Source organism: Chamaea fasciata, unplaced genomic scaffold (genome assembly GCF_029207755.1).
Source record: "Chamaea fasciata isolate MVZ Bird 193981 ecotype frontalis unplaced genomic scaffold, bChaFas1.0.hap1 SCAF_14, whole genome shotgun sequence".
Classification (NCBI taxonomy): domain Eukaryota; kingdom Metazoa; phylum Chordata; class Aves; order Passeriformes; family Sylviidae; genus Chamaea; species Chamaea fasciata.
Genome location: NW_027094099.1, coordinates 12,267,701 through 12,286,621, shown reverse-complemented (window position 1 = coordinate 12,286,621; position 18,921 = coordinate 12,267,701). Strand labels below are relative to the sequence as shown.

At 43.1% G+C, this 18,921-nt stretch overlaps 1 protein-coding gene across 3 annotated transcripts in view; it reads left to right on the top strand.

Annotated features, from left to right (window-relative positions):
- Positions 1–2,349: 2,349 nt before the first annotated feature.
- The window catches only part of ZFAND6 (zinc finger AN1-type containing 6), a 36,357-nt gene continuing 19,785 nt past the window's right edge, over positions 2,350–18,921 (top strand). Inside the window, exons 1-2 of one of the 3 annotated variants that reach the window (XM_066195962.1) lie at positions 2,395–2,484; positions 5,168–5,258. The gene's annotated coding sequence lies outside the window, so the exon portion shown is untranslated. Of the gene's footprint in view, positions 2,485–5,167; positions 5,259–9,280; positions 9,358–18,921 lie in introns of those variants that run through there. The other 2 variants (XM_066195964.1, XM_066195963.1) reach the window with 2 other exon arrangements.

Sequence of the window (18,921 nt, the reverse complement as noted above, 5' to 3'; positions counted from 1 at the left end):
CAGACCAATAGCCTTCAACTGGACCAATAGCCTTCAACTCCTTCTCTCCAGTGGTCCATAGAAAACAGGCTTCTGTTTTCAGCTGCTGGCTCAGAATCACTTTTGACTTCTTTAGCTGATTTCAAATCCAAGGATGCCCTTCTCTGGGTGGTTAACACCTTATCCATTTCTCTGAATATACACTTCCCTTTTAATCCTTATCCTACTTGACTTCAGCAAGGTTTCTTAGCCTATCAGTCCCTAGATCCTCAAATCAGAAAACTGAACACTATTTCATCAATATTAAGCTTTTCATTCACAGTGGAACAAACATGTACATTTGGTTTTTAAATGCATCTTTATTTCTCCCCCAAGAATAAACCTGCCCATCTTGTTCGGGAATTTTCTTCCTCAGAGACATTTTGACTACTGGCTTTTTTTTTTTTTTTTTTAATGCAAATGGCATAAAACTTTGTGTTCCCTATTTTCCTAGAGGTTGTTTGCCTCTTCTGAGCTGTGGCAGCTGTTAACTGTACCAAACATAGTGATTCCAAGAAACGTTCTTACTCCAGCATTATTGTAACTGAGTTTTCTCATTTCAGCACATGAAAACCGACGAGCGTCATCCGCAACTTGAGTAAGATCACATTTGAACATTCTGCTGCTCCCCCTTGACATCTGATGCCACAACTTAACATTTGTTGCACCATGTGTTGCTGGTCAGTAACTCCTGGCAGGAGGTGTCCATCTTGTTCACTGTTTGCATTTCCCTTGTATTTACGCTGCTGTTCTGCCAGCTGCTGTGCTGGTCACTCACAGCTGCAGAACAATCAGTTGACCTTTTCCTAAACACCGAGGATGTTACTATTCCGCATTTATATTTCCAATTATGAGATGGAACTTGACACAAAGAACAACCAACCAGAGGGAATTCAAGGTTCAAAAAAAATCATATTAAAAAGAGGTGATTGTGGAGAGGCTGGGAGGAATGTAATCATTGTTCCCCACAGCTCCTTATGATTACTGCCAAGACCATGAAAGCACTCCAAATAATGTTGTGGTGAATGCTGTGATACCCACATGCAATACAGGTCATCTTCTGCTCACGCAACCTGGCATTTGGAAAACCTATTGCATCAGCAAAGACAGCCAAGACTGAATAATCTCTACCAAAATAGCTGTAAAGCTACGCTAGCACTTCCATGCTGGTTGCACCAGCATTTTCTAGTGTTGATCCAAGCTCAGATATTCAAAGCAAACAAAGAAATAAGGTGTTTTCTTCCCTTTTAGTGCTTTTTCCAGGTTTATGGATCTACCTACTCAGCTCTCAATGTGGGTGATAGCAAGCTCCTATCAATGAGAAGTCTCTGCTTGGATTTTATTTTTGCTGAAATCTTTATATGTCCCCTTGCAATGCTTTCCTCTGCTAAAAAAAAAAAAAAAAAAAAAGACTCCAAATTTTAAATCTCTTTACAGTACCCCTAGGAAATCAATGTTCCTGATGGGTCCATTCCAGCTCAGTATATTCCGTGATTGTATGAAAAGGGAACATGTTTTACCCAGCCTCAGCTTCTTTGGCTGCATAACTACACACTTTTCCTTCCCTCCTCCAAAACCCTCTGCAAACTCCACTCACCTCCTGGCAGCTACTCTAGCCTTGGCCCGCTCCTCTCCCCTATCCACAGATAAAATTCTCCTTTTATTTGCCTTGTCTCATGTCCCTGGAATCCTGTACTCCCTATCTGCTTCAAGCCATCGAGTCACCCATCATCCACCTTTGAAACCTCCCTGCATGGTATGGGCTACAGCAGGCTGTGACAAGTGGGGAGAGTGTATTGAAAACGAAGGAACAAACAAGTAAATATATCCATATATATCGTGTGTGTGGTGGAAATGGTGTGCATGTAAAGAAGCTGTAGTGGGTTGTCTCAGAGCCCCACAGGGAGAGAAGAAGACACAAACAAGCAGAAGACATTACAGATAACGAGACTCCAAGCCCACCGCTGCCTTCCCACAGGGCACAGCAGGCGAGGGGGCTGTGAGGGATTGAGCCCCACAGGAAACCCCGCAAGGAGAGCCCTCCCCCTTCACGGACCTGAAGGGCAGAGGGGGCGGCAGGCAGGCGCATCCACGGGTATTTTACAGCAAAATGAATTTACTTGTGGGGCAGAAGGGCGGACGGCACCGCCGCCCCAGCAGCCGCTGCCCGCTCGCCCTCCCGCCGCCGCGTTCGCCTCAGGTCACCCCTGCGGGCGGCGGGGGGGGATTGTGGGACGGGCCGCTGTCTCTTTAAATAGTATTCGGTGGTTCACGTCGCCGCCGTCGCCGTGTAATAATTACCCGCGGGCCGTGGCGCCGCCTCCCGCTCCCCGCGGCCTCCCTTGCTGGGCTCCGCCAATCAGCGCCCGCCCGCGTCACTCTGAGGGCAACGAAACACGGAGAAAGGGGAAAAAAAAGTTTGGTGAGGAGCGAGCGGGGCCGGCGGGCGAGGCGGGCCCGGCGCAGGTGAGGAGGGAGCGTGGCGGGGCCGGGGCGGCCGGGCCGGGGCTGCGGCCGCGGCTCCGCACCACCACGGGGCGGGGGGACGGCAACCGCCCGCCCACCGACCCCGAGGAGCGGCTGAGGGGCTGTGGGGAGGGTCTCCCCTTCGTACCCCCGACCCCCGCACGTAGCGGGCGAGGGGGCTCCGGGGCGACGGCGGGCGCGGGGCCCGCGGCTGTTTCTCTGCCTTTTTTGGTGGTTCCGTCCTTCTCTCCCCACCCCCCGGCGGGCGGCTGCGTGCGCAGGAGCCATCCCGGGGCAGAGGTGTTTGTACTCGTGTCCTTGGGTGGAAGGGAGAGGCAGAGCCGGCCCGCCGCCAGCGCCGGGCCCGCGCCCTCCTCACGGACCGCGGCGTTTGGGGAGCGGCGGCCGTGCCCTGCCGGCCTCAGGGCTCCGCACCCCGCGCCGGGCCCCGCTGCCCCTCGGTGAGCCCAGTGCAGGGGTTTGGCTGGGCTGCTCGGCAATCAACATGCACTTTGTGTTGATCCGCTCTTCTGGTTAAACCAAAGGTTAGCGCTTGCCAAGTCTGTCGTGCTTTGGCGTTTTGCTTCGTGAAAAGTTGTTGTTGTTGTTTTGGTGTTCGCCCAGGAACCCTGTGAGATTTAACCCAACTTGCCTCCTAGGCTTTGCCAAAAGCCTGGAGTGATAGATAAGGGGTGTGAACATCCACTCGTGTTTCCACAGGATGTTAGGATTGGGTAACCTTAGAAAATAAGAAGGGCAGTTACCTTACTGCTAATAACAACAGTAGCAACAACGGAATACAGAAGCTTCCATCATATGTGCTGGTGTAATGTGGAGCCATTCAGCAAAACCATGGCAGTTACTTCACCCCCTGCATGGATTGACTTCAAGTGCACCGTTGTGTTCTGAAGTCCATTCCCGAGTGTTTGTCCAGGCTTGTCCTATAATAGGTGTCATTGCATAAGAGCTACAGGGAGCAAAGAGCGTGCCGAGTTTCTTTTCACTCTTCTAAGGTTCTGTGCTCACATCTGAACTGTGCCAAACTCTACACTCAAAAGAGAAGGGCACAGCTTGGTAAGCTGCCCTGTGAACTGCAGTGAAAAGAAACATAAAGAAGAAATTATTCTCTTCTTCCTCCTACTTACAAGTAAATGTTTTTGTTTGTCTTGTGTTGTCTTAAATAATTTTTTTGCACACAGTGCTAATCCTCTTCTGAACTATGCATGATGGTAAGTCAACAATTGAGGAAGTAAATATGTCAGTTCCTTCCTTTGACTCTTCTTGTCTGTCCTCTAACTTTTACAGCTTTGCTTTTTGAATTTTATCTGATTTGTTTTTGTACTGCTGAGGTACCTACACCTGTTCTTTACTGTCACCAAACTTAGAACTAGGGGACTGGCTCTTTTTGGATCTGTCCTGTATTTGTTCAGGCCAAAATAAATGTAGAATGGGAGGGGTTTTGTTCCTTATGATACTGAATAACAAAGTCTCTGACATGTCAGTGGCATAATTCCTTGGGTTTATTACTTTGCAGATAGAGAAGAAAATATTCTTCATTACTGGGAAAACTGTCTCCTGTATATATTTCATAGAATACCTCTTAAAATGTTTGTCTTAAAAACCTGTGAATCATGTTAAATTTATTTTAATCTGTTACTGTTTAACTTCTTGACTAATCATGAATTTATGGCAAAAATTAACGTTGTACATGACATAGTATACTTACAGGAGTGTGAAGAATGTAAGTTTGCATTTCAACTTCTTGTTGCTTCATGGTCTCAGATGGCACCTTCAAAACCTCTCAAATAGCTTGAAAGAGATAGTGGCAAGTTATCAGAGACAGAGTAGCATTAACACAAACTACTGAAAAGTTGCTATGGTTACAGATAAAGGTAATCCCTGTTTCTGTGAAAGTGTGTCGTTTTGTAACAGCTATATTAATCAGTCTGATTTCTGAGAAAATTAGAAGTATACAAACTTCTGGCTCCATTTTCTTGGCAGTTAATTGCTATGCAGCTTTTTTTTTTTAATATTGAAGGGGCTGTTACTTGTATTCAAAATACATCATTTGACCTACAAAGATCATTATATATTACATATAAATGCTCTTGGACTATGCTGAGTTCACTGGAAAGTGTAGTATACTTATTTTTGCTCCACCCAAGAGATACCTGATATCAAGGAAGTGTCTTTTGAAATGTCTGGATCCTTTTTCAAGGACTTTGGCTGAAGCAAGTGATGTAGCCCTCTGTCACCAGAAACCTTGGTTGTGCAGCTGTACAAGATACAATTCTGTGTTCTCATTTAAAAAAAAAAAAAAAAGAAAAAAAACAAAAAACAAAAAAAAAAAACACCCAACCAAATAACACACCCCCAGAAAAACCCCAGCAGCCACCCCAAAACAAACCAACATGGCAGCTGCTGAGAAACTGAGACCTGTTAGGAATGTCCAGCTTTACAGGGCTGGGTCAAATTACTCTGTTAGGGCTTATTCCCTGTATAGAAAAAGATGGGATTTAACCTGCTGGAACTTTTATAATATCCCAGGTCAGCTAGCTTTGAGTGGTTTGAGATAGCTGCTGAAACATCCAGGGGAATGTGTGTGTGGTGTGTCCCTGCTGCTATCCAGACAGCTGAGCAGACCTCTCAGTATTTACCACATGCACCTCTCTGTTATTTCCAGATCTGCTTATTGCAGTGCTGTAGTACAGCTGGGATTGAAAGCAGCAAGAGGAATCTCAGAAGTTCAAGATTACTGAAATCTCATCAGTCTGGTATGTTGTTCTCTTGAAACTCCTGGAATAGCAAGTTGAATTCTTTGTGTGTGAGGGCCTCCTTAGTTGCAGCTAAGGATAAGTTTCCTGCTAGGTTTCTAGGATCTTGGCTTTTCATCAGCAATTTCATTCTCGGGAAGTAATGTGCTGCTAAGAACTATGAACTGTGTATTGTTGGGCTTCTGTGGAAGATTGTTTTTGGTAGTGGTGTTTGAAGCAGGACAATGAACCCAAGCTCTGGGGAGCTTCAGTCAACATACACTCTGAACTTGTTTTCATCTTCCTTATCCAGCCTGGAAATTCCAGGTACTTTTGCAGACTTTCAAAACTAAACTCAGCCTGGAAAGGAGCTACTGCTAGTAGACTTTGCAGAGATTACACACTGGTGTATTGAAGAATGCATAATATGAAAAGGAAATGCTCATTTCTTCACATAGGGGTTTTTCCCCTCTGACTTTATGTAGGTATGGCACTCATGAAATAATGTGGTTTTTAGGTTTGATAAAAAATTTAATAATACTGTCTCAGAGTCATTTCTTCAATGCTAAAGTTCTGAAATTCTTATGCTAATGTACTTTTAGAATTGATATATTTTCAGAAATACACAGCAAGTTTGGGAAGTATTGTTTATGAACAGCATCTGAGGGTATGAAAGGCATGGTAAGCTAAATATTACTTTGAAAATAGTCTCTAGTAATAAGAAAAGCCTAAAGTCTGAACTATAATAATAATAAATATAAAAATTAGCACATGCTGTACTGTAGACATCATTGACAACCAGAGGGTAAAGTCCTGTTCTCCAATGCCAGTTCAGTGTGTGTGTGCAGCAGATCGGTTTCTTTGCTACTTATTAACATGTACAGAATCCAGGAGGTGTAATGGATTCAGGACTGAAACCAGGTGCAAAATAGTGAAGAAAGCTCTTGTGGTTCACACTGATCTGCTGGGACCTGGACACTGAGTAACCATCTCTTCATCTAATCCCTGAACAGCCATCACATGTGGCTTTTGATCACTACTATTCTTGTCTCTGTTTGAACTGGTGACTTACAGATGGGAGGCTCTGTTCCTCATCTCTTGAGCTGTCAAGTCTCCCAAACTCGCTGTCTTATGCATGTGTAAGATTACAGAATAAGTGGCCTTTTAGCTGTTCCATGATTATCATAGTCAAATGAGAGTCAGGTGCTCTTACTGTCCAAGTGCAAAGTTGGGTGGCAGCAAACTGATTTTTTTTTTTAACACTGCTGTGAAAGCTTTCCTGCTTAGTGTTCTTGCAGCTGCAATCTGCTTTTTTGGGGTGTTTTTTTTTTTTTTTCTTCTGCATTGCTACAGATATTATAAGAGTAGCAAAGGCTTAACTTGTTCCTGAACCTTAAAATGTGCCTGTGCCATTTTTCCAGAATGCATGTGTGTGTAGAGGGAAAATAGATGGCTTTTCACATAAACTGAGGCTAAAAGTTAGGCTTTTAAATCTAGTTTCACTACATTTCCTTCAGCATGGGATAATGACTTGAATAGCAATTTTTTAATGCATGGATTCCCAACATTTAGATACACATGTGTTTACCTGTGATTTCTAGTCCAGTGACCTAGGGTCAACCATGAATCTAGTCTGGATGCCCCACTTCACAGACAATGTGGGGATCCTCACTTTTATGAGGATAGCAAATTACCCTTGGGGCTTTCTTGTTAGGACAGTTATGGTGTGTGTGTGTTTTGGTTTTAAATGAGATGGGTAAACAAATCTGGGAGGCCAGTGCTGAGCAGAGGAGAGTTTGCTTTGCCATCCTCCTGCTCTGGGTAAGCCATGCTCTTGCTCATCAGAGGCTGGCCAAACTTCTGCCAGCTCAGGAGAGTCAAGGCAGGTGGAAGGGGCTGATTAGCACCAGAGCTGGTTTCAGGAGTTGGCCAGACTGCAGGGCCTGTGGGGGGAAGAGGTGGGGAGGAAAAGGGATGGAACATCTCCCCTGTAGTGATAAGAGTTGCTAGTTGCCTGTGTGACAGAAGCACAGGCTGAAGTGTGGGATGTTTGATGATAAAAATTATTTTTCATTGCCATTACAAGGTGGTGAGGCTGCTGTGGTAGCAAATAGAGCTGGAGACTTTTGGAGCAGTGTATTTTGTTTGGGTTTGTTTCGCCCTCTTCTTTATGAAGTACCCCAGCAACAATGTTTACTACTGGGTTGTCCTGTCTTCTAGCACTTGGCAGTTTGGTTGATACGATTTGTGTCTTGTGCTGCTGTTTTTATGGGCCTAAAGTTAATGTGCTCTAAATTGAAGCTTTCCATTGGTTACTGAGATACTTGAGGGACACTTTACTGGTCTGTTTTGTTTGCGTGAACTGTGCTCTTGGTTTTGATTGCTTAGATAAGGGTTGGTCAAAAAAAGTGTCATGCGAGTATGAGTTATCCTCAGGGGACCTCAGATCAGCTTCCAGCAGTGCTGGCTCTCACAGGACACTGAATTCAGATGCAAAGATTAAGGTCTGGTTTTTTCAGTTTATATTTTAGGTATTGTGGGGGAAGTTTTGTGAATATTGTCAATTCTGTTCTTGTAGTGTTTCATACATATCAACTTACAACCAATTGCTGCTCTCCAGTCATACTTGAATTTGTGGCGTGGTAGGTTGCTTTAAAATAGGTAACACAAAATGTGCTATTTCATCATTTTAGCAGAAGCAAGTGTCCTTCCTGAAGTTGTTTTTTTATACTCTTTTTGGTGTATCACAGCTCAAGGGAGCACTTGGCTGTAGATATTTTCTTGATGTTGTGTAGTATTTGCAGTAAAGCAATGGGCTGGACTGCCTTGGACTTTATTAATCTGTATTAGGGAAGTTAAAACTTCCCTGATCTTAGTGGATGAAGTAAGGGAAGGCAGACAGTTCCAGCGCTGGGAAAGGTGACAAGAACCAGAAGCAAGTTTTTCCTCTCTGCCTTCACATACGACAAAACAACCCAAATGTGCCTGTGCTGACAAGTGCTTTATCTTCCTCTAGCTTAATATTTTTAGTTACTTTACACTAAACACGTGAAAATGTTTTATGTAAGGCAAGCTTGCTACCCAGATAAGTCTTGTGTAACTATGATACTTGTGGGTGCAGGAAGGAACACTGAGTGTGTTCTGGTTCTTCCCTGTGTTGCTTGTTAGGAATGGGGCAAGGTTCGTCTTGAACCAGGTGTCGTATCTGCACTTGTGAAGTACTTGTTAAGTCGTGTTTAGTTTTTGCTCATCTTTTCCCTGGATAGATGCGTAGGGAACCACATCTGTGTTTGCACGAAGGAAAAAGAACCACTTTTAATCTAAAAGACAGGTTGTTGGGTGGTGGTGCGAGGAGGCTGTGCCGTGAGAAACGCTGTTGTCATAACGTGACCAGGATCTTGCAAATTTGTTCAGTCAAGTGAAGCCTGAATAAGCACAAAAAGTTTCTGGCAGAAGCCGTGGTACCTTGTGGGATGGAGACAGTCACTTCCTGCGGAGCTCCTGCTGACTCATGCTTTAAATGGGTGGAAGTCTTTGGAACCGGCGACCCGGTGTATTTTTAGCCGGGGTTACTAATTTATATAGTGTGCTCGGCTTCCCAGGGTAACTCCAGTCACCCTTAAAGCGCGGATGGGCTCCGAACCCACAGCTAATTTTATTCCCTAAGTGGAGCAAGCGGCAGTTGTATAATTGCCGCGGAAGAAGCGTTCCCAGCCTGCTCGGGTGTTATCCTCTCTTCCCCCCGTTCGAGAGCGAGGTGCCGGGAGGGGTGGGCGGCCCGCGGGGACCGGGATCCATCCCGGGCATCAGTCCCGGGGTGCGCCCGCTCGCGGCTCGGGTTTGTCACGGCGGGAGCGGGGCACGGGCCCTTTAAGAGCGCGCGGCCGGGGTGCCCGAGCCCGCCCAGCCTAACCTGCTAGCGAGGAAAAGTTCTTTACGCGACGGACGGCCCGCTCCGCCAATCAGCGGCCGCGGCCCGGCCGGAGGGGCCGGCCTCCGCTGCCTCGGCCAATAGGAGCGGGAGGGCGGGCCTTGTGCCCAGGGTAGGTTGCGCCGAAGTGCAGCTCCAAGTGAAGTTAATCTGGGGTGAAGCGAACAGAAAATTGTGGAGATCGTGTTGGTAGGAATTTTGCGGTTCTAATCGCGTCGTGTGGCGTCGTTCCGCCCTCCGGGGCAGTGGAGTTCATGTGCGTGGGGGCTTTCCTTCGTCGTTTCGCTCTCTAATGATGGCAGGATATTAACATTTATGCAGGGAAGCAGAACAAAAGGGCTCTTTAGACAGGAAATAAGGTGTTGAGAGGCTCAAACTTGACCGAGTTTCTTTTGTCATCTCTCGGCTTGCACCGGGTGTTCTGGCGTGGAGGAATCGAGCGGTTCCACGTTATCTCATGGAGAAATGTTAATTCTAAAATAGCGAGGATAATGCTGCTGTTTTGGAGTTACACAATGTTACAGGAAGAGAGCTCAATTTTAACTCTAACTGCCCTGATTCTGATGAGATTGGAGGTAACTAGTTATGACAGCTGCTGTGGGATTATTCAGTGATAGCATTTGCTCCAAGTCATTTGTCTTAAATTGTCCTTTGTTGTATCACTGAAGGCTGCTGTGCTGTTGTCTGTGTGTTTGTTCTTGATGAGAAGAATGTCTCGCAGGTCTTTAGCATTTAGAACAAAGATATGTAAAAACTATGTAAAACATGGCAGGTTTTCTTCTCGATTTTAATCAGTTTTGTCGGGTGTCTGAGTCTGTAAGAGCTCTGATGACAAACAGGCAGGAAAAATTAAGTGTTACTGCTCTGTGTTGCAGCTATTACCCTTCCAGCCAAGGGAAAAAACGGGGTGGGGGGGCAGGATTTGTTTTTCCTTTGGAATTGATCTGAATCTCTTTGGAAACCTGTATTGCCTAATGGTAGCAGGTGTTTTATGTGAGGGAAGATTATTTTCAGTTTCTGTACCGGTTATACCAAATATAGTATTTTTAGTGATACTTTGTGTATCTGAAAGGGCTTCAGGAACAGGAAAAGTATGAATTACCATGGGTGGCATGGGATAGGGTGAGAGAGAGGAGAGCAGGAAGTGGTGAGGCAGGAAATGGGGGGGTTCTAATGAGAATGAAGACTTTCTTTTAATTGTCACCCTTTCTGTATTAGCTGAGGCCACATAGAGAACAAGGCTTTCAGATTGGGAAATTATTTTCTTACTTCCCTAAATATTTCCTATTTTTATAAAATAACTTGGGTTGATACACAGCTGCTCCTGGGAATTGGAAATAAATACTCATGTCCCTTGTACTTGTTGAGTCTAAGAAGTTTGATGGGTTTTGAATGATTAGTCATGGTGATAGAAGAATGGATGTAAAAAATTGAGCAACATTCTTTCAAATGACTGTGGAAAGCAAGTGCTTAGACCTTTACTGAATGTAAACAAGTGTTATTTTGAAAGCATACATAATTCTTTCAGTTTTACATTTAGCCATCCTGTTTTCTCCCAAAATACTGGGTGTAGATTGTTTTTATGTATGTATATCAGTGTCTTGACACACTGGTGTCTTGCTGTGGGCCAGTGGCTTGTAGGTCTGAATTACTAATTCTCTCTTGCTGTCCTTATCAGTTTATGCCATTTTTAAATGGTATTTAAACCCTGAAAGTACTATTTTAGAATGGGCAGTGACTATATATGGTCTTTTAGTTGAGAGTTAAAGATAACAAGATAGGTTTCCTGTGCTGGGTGTAAGACCAGGATACCTAAGTGTTTAAATACCTGGATATTAATGTCTTAACTTCCATGTGATGCTAGGCCTAAGGCTGAGTGGCTAGATCTGGAGTATGAGGTGAGGACAAGAAGAATACTCGAGTTAGCTGGAATTTCTTTTAACTCATGAGTATGTGCATTAGAATTGCTGAAACTGAAGGAAGCCAATGAAAGTATTTGTGTGCTATTAAATACTACATTTAGCCAAAAGCTGATTTGTCTTAGAACAAGATAAAAGCTGAATACATGAGGCGACTTGGTTCCTGTTGCTGGATCACTGAGCAGCCATGTTTGTTGGGTACCCTCTGTCCCCCAACTTAGTTAGAAAAGATGTATTATCTGGGACCAGTTTTGCTGATTTATTCAACACAGGAGTGAAATGCTCAACTCTCCTGCCACATGTATACAGTTCTAATGCAGGCTGTTTGTAGAAAGCAAATCTGCCCTAAAGGATAAACATAGCACTTTGCTGGCACAGCTGTACAACTTCTGTATTCAGGCTACAGCAAATGTTTCTTGCCTGCTTTCAAAGCCGTTGCTGGCAGGACCCGTGTTGTCCCCGCACAATGATTGGTTGTTCCAGCATTTCTTGTTCATAAAACCTTCTCCTGCACATGCTCCATCTGCGGATCTTAAACACTGTGAATGTGTTGTGTGCTGTGGGATTTATGTGTCTGCTTCTTGTGCCAGCATGGAATATACATCTCTGATGTGAATAAGAGATTCTTAAAATCCACTGTAGCCCTGTGTACAAAATGCAGGACCAAATTTTATCTCCCCTCTTTGAGACAAAGCACATCTGTGCCCTACAGTGCACTGACTGCTGGTGGCACTGCCCGGTGTGAGGTGGGATGGTGACTCTGGTTCTGCTCAGTGCTCCTTGGAGCAGGCTGTGTGCCTGCTGTGGGCTAACCTCTGTAAAATACTCCTGAGCCTTAGGGAGGGCTGATGTTCACCCTGCAACCAGGAATGTGGGCTTTGGATCCCCTTTTTGAGCCCTCTCTGCCACAGGGAGAAGAATAATGTCATCCTGGATCAGCCATACCCAAAAAGGGACACCTGCCCTTGGTTTTAGCTCTGAGGTTTGGGCTGTAACTGGTTCTCTTGCAGTTTCTAGGAAAGGGGTGAGCTGAGGAGGTGTGATCAGCACAGGGGAGCTGTTGCAGGGCAGATTGGTGCCCAGGAGCAGCCCTCTCCTGCTGATACAGGGGCTCCTCAGGAGATAGTTGTGTATCCTCTTGTGGTGTGGAGCTGCCTCTGGGTGGGGCGGATCATCTGCCCAGTGATGTTTACACTGTAATAAGGTTTTGTGAAAATCAGCAGTTAATTACACGTGACCTACAAAGGAATAAAAATAGTTGGGATCTGTTATTGGTTTAAAATGCATTTAACAGAGGCATGAAACATCTTTGGGGTTTTTAAACCTGCTTCTTTTTTTTTTTTTTTAACCTTTAGAAGTATCAGGAACATTAAGTCTTTCTTCCCTGTTCTTGTTGGATCTCTCAGATGTGTCATAAGCTTCTCAGCCCTTAATTGAAGGGGTGGGGTGATATATTTTTAACAGATCCCTTCTTCCAAGTGTGTTTATAGGGCTTTTGAGCTAAACAGAGATGAGCTAAAACAAAACTTTGACAGTGCAAAAACTGTTTCTCCTCAATCATATTGGAGTTTTTTTGCTCTTTCTCCAGTTTGAGACTGGACGGTTTTTTCGTTTGAGAAGTAACTTTTTGGCTATTAAATTATTCATTAAGAGATAAACTGAGTTAAATCCTAACCTGATCCATCTTCTGCTCCATTTAGAGCAACTTAAGACAGTATTTTGAGTATTAGATAAATGAACAAACTCATTTGAGTATTTCCTAAAAATAGCTCCTTTTTAAGAAGCAGTTTTATTCAACCCACAGTTTTTCCTTTACCTTAATGCCTCAGCAGTCTTGCAGGAGCTCAGACTGTCTCTGTGCTGAAGACCACCCCTGCTCAGCTGTTCTGCCCTGCCAGGATGTATTTGTGTCACAGAACTCCAACCTTCAGGATATGGTATTTGTCAGTCTGAAACGTAATAATCCTGTATCTGGAGAACTAAACTCTAAACAGTGTGACTGCCTTGGCAGGCCCTGGCAGCCACCCCAGCAGTTAACTAGCCCAGGGTTTAAGGCAGCACTGCACCAGTGTGTGTCCTGTAATTCGTGATGCTAATGCATCTTTATCTATGTGAAGGATTAGGGAGGCAAATATAAACTTGATAATCAAATTGGGATGGGAGCTTAAGAGAGGTATTTCTGAGGTGGAAGTGAGGTCTTTTGGGCTCACTGGAACATTTTGCATGGCTTGAGTTTTTTAAGCAAGACCTGAAGTTTTTACCATGAGTTTGAATAAGGCAGGAGGCTGGATGGTTTTCATATGTGTGCTGTGGAATATAATTGTGCTGATGGAAGCATAATATTGCATGAGGAAGGCAAGTATTTTCCACTTAAGGTTTTAAATCGTGTTGAGGACAAGAGAACCACTGATTTTTCAGGCAAAAATGTAGCATTTTGTACCTAAATTGGACATATTAGTGCGTTTGATATACAGAAGGCTATCTCTAATTTAGATTACCACAAGAAAACATTCAATGAACTGTTGATTGTGCTGGTTTCAAGGATGGGGTGGCAGAGGAGATACCAAGACTGCAAAGAAGGATAAAATTGTTTCTCTACTACTCCCTGTATGAATTTTGTATGAATTGATATGTTTTTCTAAAATCAGATACAGTCAAGTCTTTAATGCAGTGCAATGTTGTCATGTACCAGAATGTTTTCTGTGCAATAGGATGACCTTGTATTGGGATCTGCATCATTATCAAGGCAGGGGCAAAAGAAGTGGTTGTGAGTGTTAAGCTAAAAGGTTTGGAGGTTGCTCTTCTGGCTCAGCTCCTTCAGAATCAGGTAAGATACTTATCAGGTAGCCTTAGTTGCTGATACAGCAGAGTTTTCTTAGTGAATTTCACCAGACTTCTCATGTTGGGATTATGTTATCCAAATATCATGCTAGTATGTCGTGCTGTTGGATATTAGTGTCAAGTCCTTAAGTGGTTTTATAGTTATTAATTAGAATTAGTTATCAAACAAATGTTGGTCTCTAGCTGAAAGGTGACAAGAAAAGTATTTTAGTGTTGTGTGATACCAAAATATTTGATTACTAACATATGAAGGAAGAGGAAAAAAGTTGTGGCAACATGGAAGGACTTTGCTGAAATGAATTTTAGGGAAAAGACTTCAGAATGGCTCAGTAGAATTGTTTTGAGTATCAACATATTTCCATGGGGTTTGTTTAAAGTATCCTTGGAGAGGAGGAAGACAGCATTAGTAACAATAGGTCAAGGTAAGTGTATTATTAGTTACATAACAAACAAATTGTCAGCTTTGTGTGACAAACCATGCAGGGGCTAAGACTAGTGCTGAGATAAAGCAGTGTTTCATTTGTAGAATGGTTTGGTGGCTGGGCATGACTTTATTGCCTTCTTAATAAGTCCAGTCAAACTTGGTGCTTTGAGTGCATTTAAAAATGATTGTAAACTTCTCTGTGTAGCAGTGGAGTAATTGACTTTAATTTTTTTTTTCCAGTATAACAAAAAAATCTAATTTCACACTTTGGTCACTTGGTTGATTTTGTTGCATTCCTGTATTTGCTTTTCTCTTACTTGATGTCTGTGAAACTTTTGGCTGTTGCCTCTGGTCTCTGTTTCTGCAGGAATTAGCTTGTTATTCTGCAGAGTCATAATGTGACTGTGACCCATGGTCTTAAGTTTATACCTAGTCATTCTGTATATAAATAAATCCCTGATTAGTTGCTACCTACTTATCCTTCTGTCTTTAGCCTCAGATCCTACACTACACAATCAGAATGCTTGTAATATCAGTCTTCTCTGACTAATACCTGTGTCTTAGCTGCAGCTCTGACACCTTAATTTCTCAGACTGTCAAGGCCTGAAATGAAGAATTTATTGAAACTTTTTTTGGGTGGCCTGAAAGCTCTGCCTGATGAGCTTAGACAAGGTGGCATATGCAGTGTAAAACGTGCATTGCGGTATTGCTGGGTTTCCTTGAGCAGCATCAAGTTTTACAATGGGACAGTTGGTTTTTGAAATCTAGGACTGTGGATTAAAATTAATTTTTTGTTTAGTGTAAGGGGTACAGATATTCTTCAACAGTTGTGGGGATTTTTGCCTTCACAAAAGAGGTGTGAGACAGAAGGGATTTCTGGGAGACAGTGTAAGGGCACTGGGCTTTTTTCCAAGCCACAGTGAGGACGCTGTTCTTATGGAATCAGTGTAGCTGAAGCTGCTGAAGCTGGGACTGCATCTTTAGGCCAAGCTCAAGGGCTTTGTTCTTCCTGATAACTCTCCTGTTTCTGACTTGGTACAGTATTAAAAAGGAAAAGACTTCGTTCTTTTTTCCATTCTTTCCTGATGGAAGCCCTGTTGGCCATAGTTTGTGAACGGAAGGGAATGAGCATCATGATAGAAAGCCACACCTTGTTGACAGTTGAAGCTCAATATCCTGTAAGCAGATTCCCCCCCCCCTTTTTTTTTTACCCATTCTGAAGTGTGATACTGGCTTTAATATGCCAAGTGAAATAGTTTGGGATCTGGTCTGAATTTTACTATGTTTGTCTATTTTTCCTTTATATCATGAACCTTTCTTTCTCTAGAAAGTGCTGTTATTTTGTCATGTGTCAATCTGTTCTCTGACAGAATACAATCACTGTGGCAAGAGGATAAAAAGAGACATTGGATCTACTTGAGTTATTGTTCAAAATGCTTCTAAAAATGTAAATTTCTGTTTATGTGGCTTGAGGAAAAAGGGGAAATCCTATGGCACTGCTTAACAGCTTGGCCTTTTTGGTTACAAGTCCCTCCTGTAAAGCCATTTATAGCTTTATTTTTCTATGTAGAATTGTAGGAAAAAACTCTGTACAAAGGTAGCATAGTAATAAGTGGGGAGACAGTGGCATCCAGCCATGCTATTTTTAGGTGATTGTGTTCTTAACTTGCTGATCTAAGTGTTCTGGACAGTGAGTGGGGGAGACATTGTACTAGAAATGTGTGCTCACATAGCGGAATCTTGTCTGGAAACAGAATGAATAGCAGACTTGGTTATCAGGAGGGCAGTTCACAGAGTTGTAACTGGAGTATTTGTAGGTTAAAAGGATGCCCTGGTGATTAAAGCAGAGTTTGCAATGCAGACTTACTCGAGAGCTGTCAGCTCTGGCTTTCTCCTCAGTTGAGAAACTGAAATATGTGCAGTCTGTTCTGTAAGGGGTTAGGGAAGAAGTGTAAAAAACTATTTTCTATTCCATGATGGCAGTGGGGGAAGAAATGCCAGTTGTCCTCAATCAAGTTGCTTCCAGTATTTTTTTAAGCTTTTCTTAAGCAGTGACCTCTCCATCTGAGCAAGTGGTGTACTTTTGGAAACCTTCAGAAAGGAGCGTGTCTCATTGCAAGTTTCTGGTAATTCTCTATCCCCTTATCTGTAAACTTGACACTTTGATAGTTAAAGCAGACACAAGACAATTCTTACTAATTCATGCTCTGACCTCCTGGTGATGGGTGCCTTTTTCCTTGGCTTAACTGTAAGTGAAGCTATACCTTAAATTTTAGTTCTGCTACTGGCTTGGTAGGTTCACCTTCCTCTTGCAGGGCACTGTTAACTTTGACTCTTGTGGCACAGAGCTGCACCATAAACCAGATAAAAGAGCCAATCCAAGCTTTTGAAGAATGAATTCTTCAGGGTAGATCAGCTTCTGTCCCAGCAATGCTGTGACAGAGATGTCTATAGCCCCACATTGCATTACCTGTATCATGAAACCATTGCATTAGTTGCATATGAGTGGATATTGAATGCATGTGTACAGGTTGTAGTTGGATGTTTACATGTTCCATTGTTTCAGGGAGCATAAAGTGACAGCTGAGAGGAAACTAAGGAAGGATGCAAAAACTTCAGTGTGACCAGTTGGTCTATTCATATCTTCAGTGAAACTTGACAGTGTATTAAAGTGATGGATAAATACCGGTTGTCCAACAGGGCAGCTGCTGATCACCTGTGTAGTATTTTCCTATGCTTTGTGCAGGGTGATAAGTTTTAGTATGTAGACATCTACATAATACATGTAATTTGTCTGGGATCATGTAAGGTGGCTTCCCCGGTGATTGAAATAATAATTAAGGGATAAAAAAAGCAACAGCCCCCCCCACCAATAGCACTGAGGTTAAAACAAAGTAATACCTTTGAGTCCCTTGACTAAATTTAAGTGTATTGCAAGAGATGAGGAATGCAGCTTTGCCTCAGGGAACGTTGCACTTACACCTCTTCTGCTGAAAACTTGTCCTTACGTACCCTCTTTCTTTGGTCAGGCTTTAGCTTTAGGTTGAGTTCCCCATCAAACCACAGTAAGGGTATTGTATAATTTTGCACACTTAAATTAGACATAGTGCATAATTCTAAATAGAACTACACATCACGCATGATAATCACAGTGTTCTTGGAAGTTAAGCTGAATTCAAGATGCCCTAGCCAGAAATGATGATGGTTTATTTATTAACGCATAAGAACCCTTATATTAGAGCAGGACTTCCCTTAGCATTAGGCCCACGTAGAACTGTGGCATTATAAGCTAATTAAAATTCTACATAGCGCTGTTTATGAAAACAAATTATAATGTGTTTTGTGCTTACTGTCAGTTCTCAGCAACAGGTGCTTTGTTAACAAGAAGCTGTCTATTTTGGGAACTTGTGTTAAAGCGGCTTTTATCTCTTCTGGGTTTGATATGCTTAAAATAAGTGAAACTTATGCTGTATTGAGAGAAGATTACTTATTCACTGAAGCTCAAAAGAAGCGATTACTGAATCTATATCTATTCTTTCAGTAATTACGAGGGTAATCTTGTAAGTGTTTGAATCCTTCTTACAGATTATTTCTCATCAGTGTGTAAAGTTAAACCTGTTTTAAAATACAGCACCAAAGATAGTTTATGGAGTTGCTCTCCTGCATCCCTTTTGGCCGGGTATTTTAAAAGAATTTAGAGAATTCTAGAATCTCCTGATTCTAATTTTATACAATCTCTGATTTCTGAAATGGCCAGCTTTAACATCTGATACCAGACAAAGAGAATGCAGCCCTGTCTGGTCTGTTTCAGAGTAGCTTTCTTACCTTTTATAGAGCATTTTAAAAGAAGGTGTTTCTGTAATCTGACAGATTTCAAGTAAACCTTAAATTTATGGGGCTGTGTAGAAATATGAAAGGCAGCTCAAGGATCCCTTCAGCATCTGAATGCCAGAATACAGGTGTGAGACAGCACAAACTCTAGAGGAAAGAAAAGGGCACCTCAAGCAATATCTGACTTGTGCGGCTCAACACCAGTTCAGCCACACACGATGGAAACTGTGTGAGCTGATGTGGCCAGCTGCTGGTGAGCAATTACTGACATGGTTTGATTTTTCTAATGGATGTAACTTCTGAATTTTTGTTCCTCTTGAGCAGAGGTGCCAGAGCAAGCACTCTCTGAAAGGATGCTCTTTTAAAAGTAGCTGCACAAGTTCTGTTACAAGTGTGACTTCATGTAAGGTTTCTGCATCAGCCTTGTCTCAGAGACAGCCATCTTCCAAAAATGGACCTGCTCAGCCTGTCTGCCCTAAATCTTGGGTGAGCTGGGGAGGCTAAACTGAATACAACTTCATGTTTGAAGGGGAGGACACTCTTCTCTGGCTTGTGTGTGGACGTAGAGTGCTTGGGTAGGACGGCATGGCCAGTGGGGTGGCTGGCCAGTGTCTTCTTTGTGTTCCTCAGATATGCCTCTTGAGCTTCTCCAGTCATGCCTCCCCCAGGGATGCCAGATCCAAACCAGCTTCCTGAAACAAATGATAGACTGTTTTCTTGTGTTCACTTTTCTTTGTA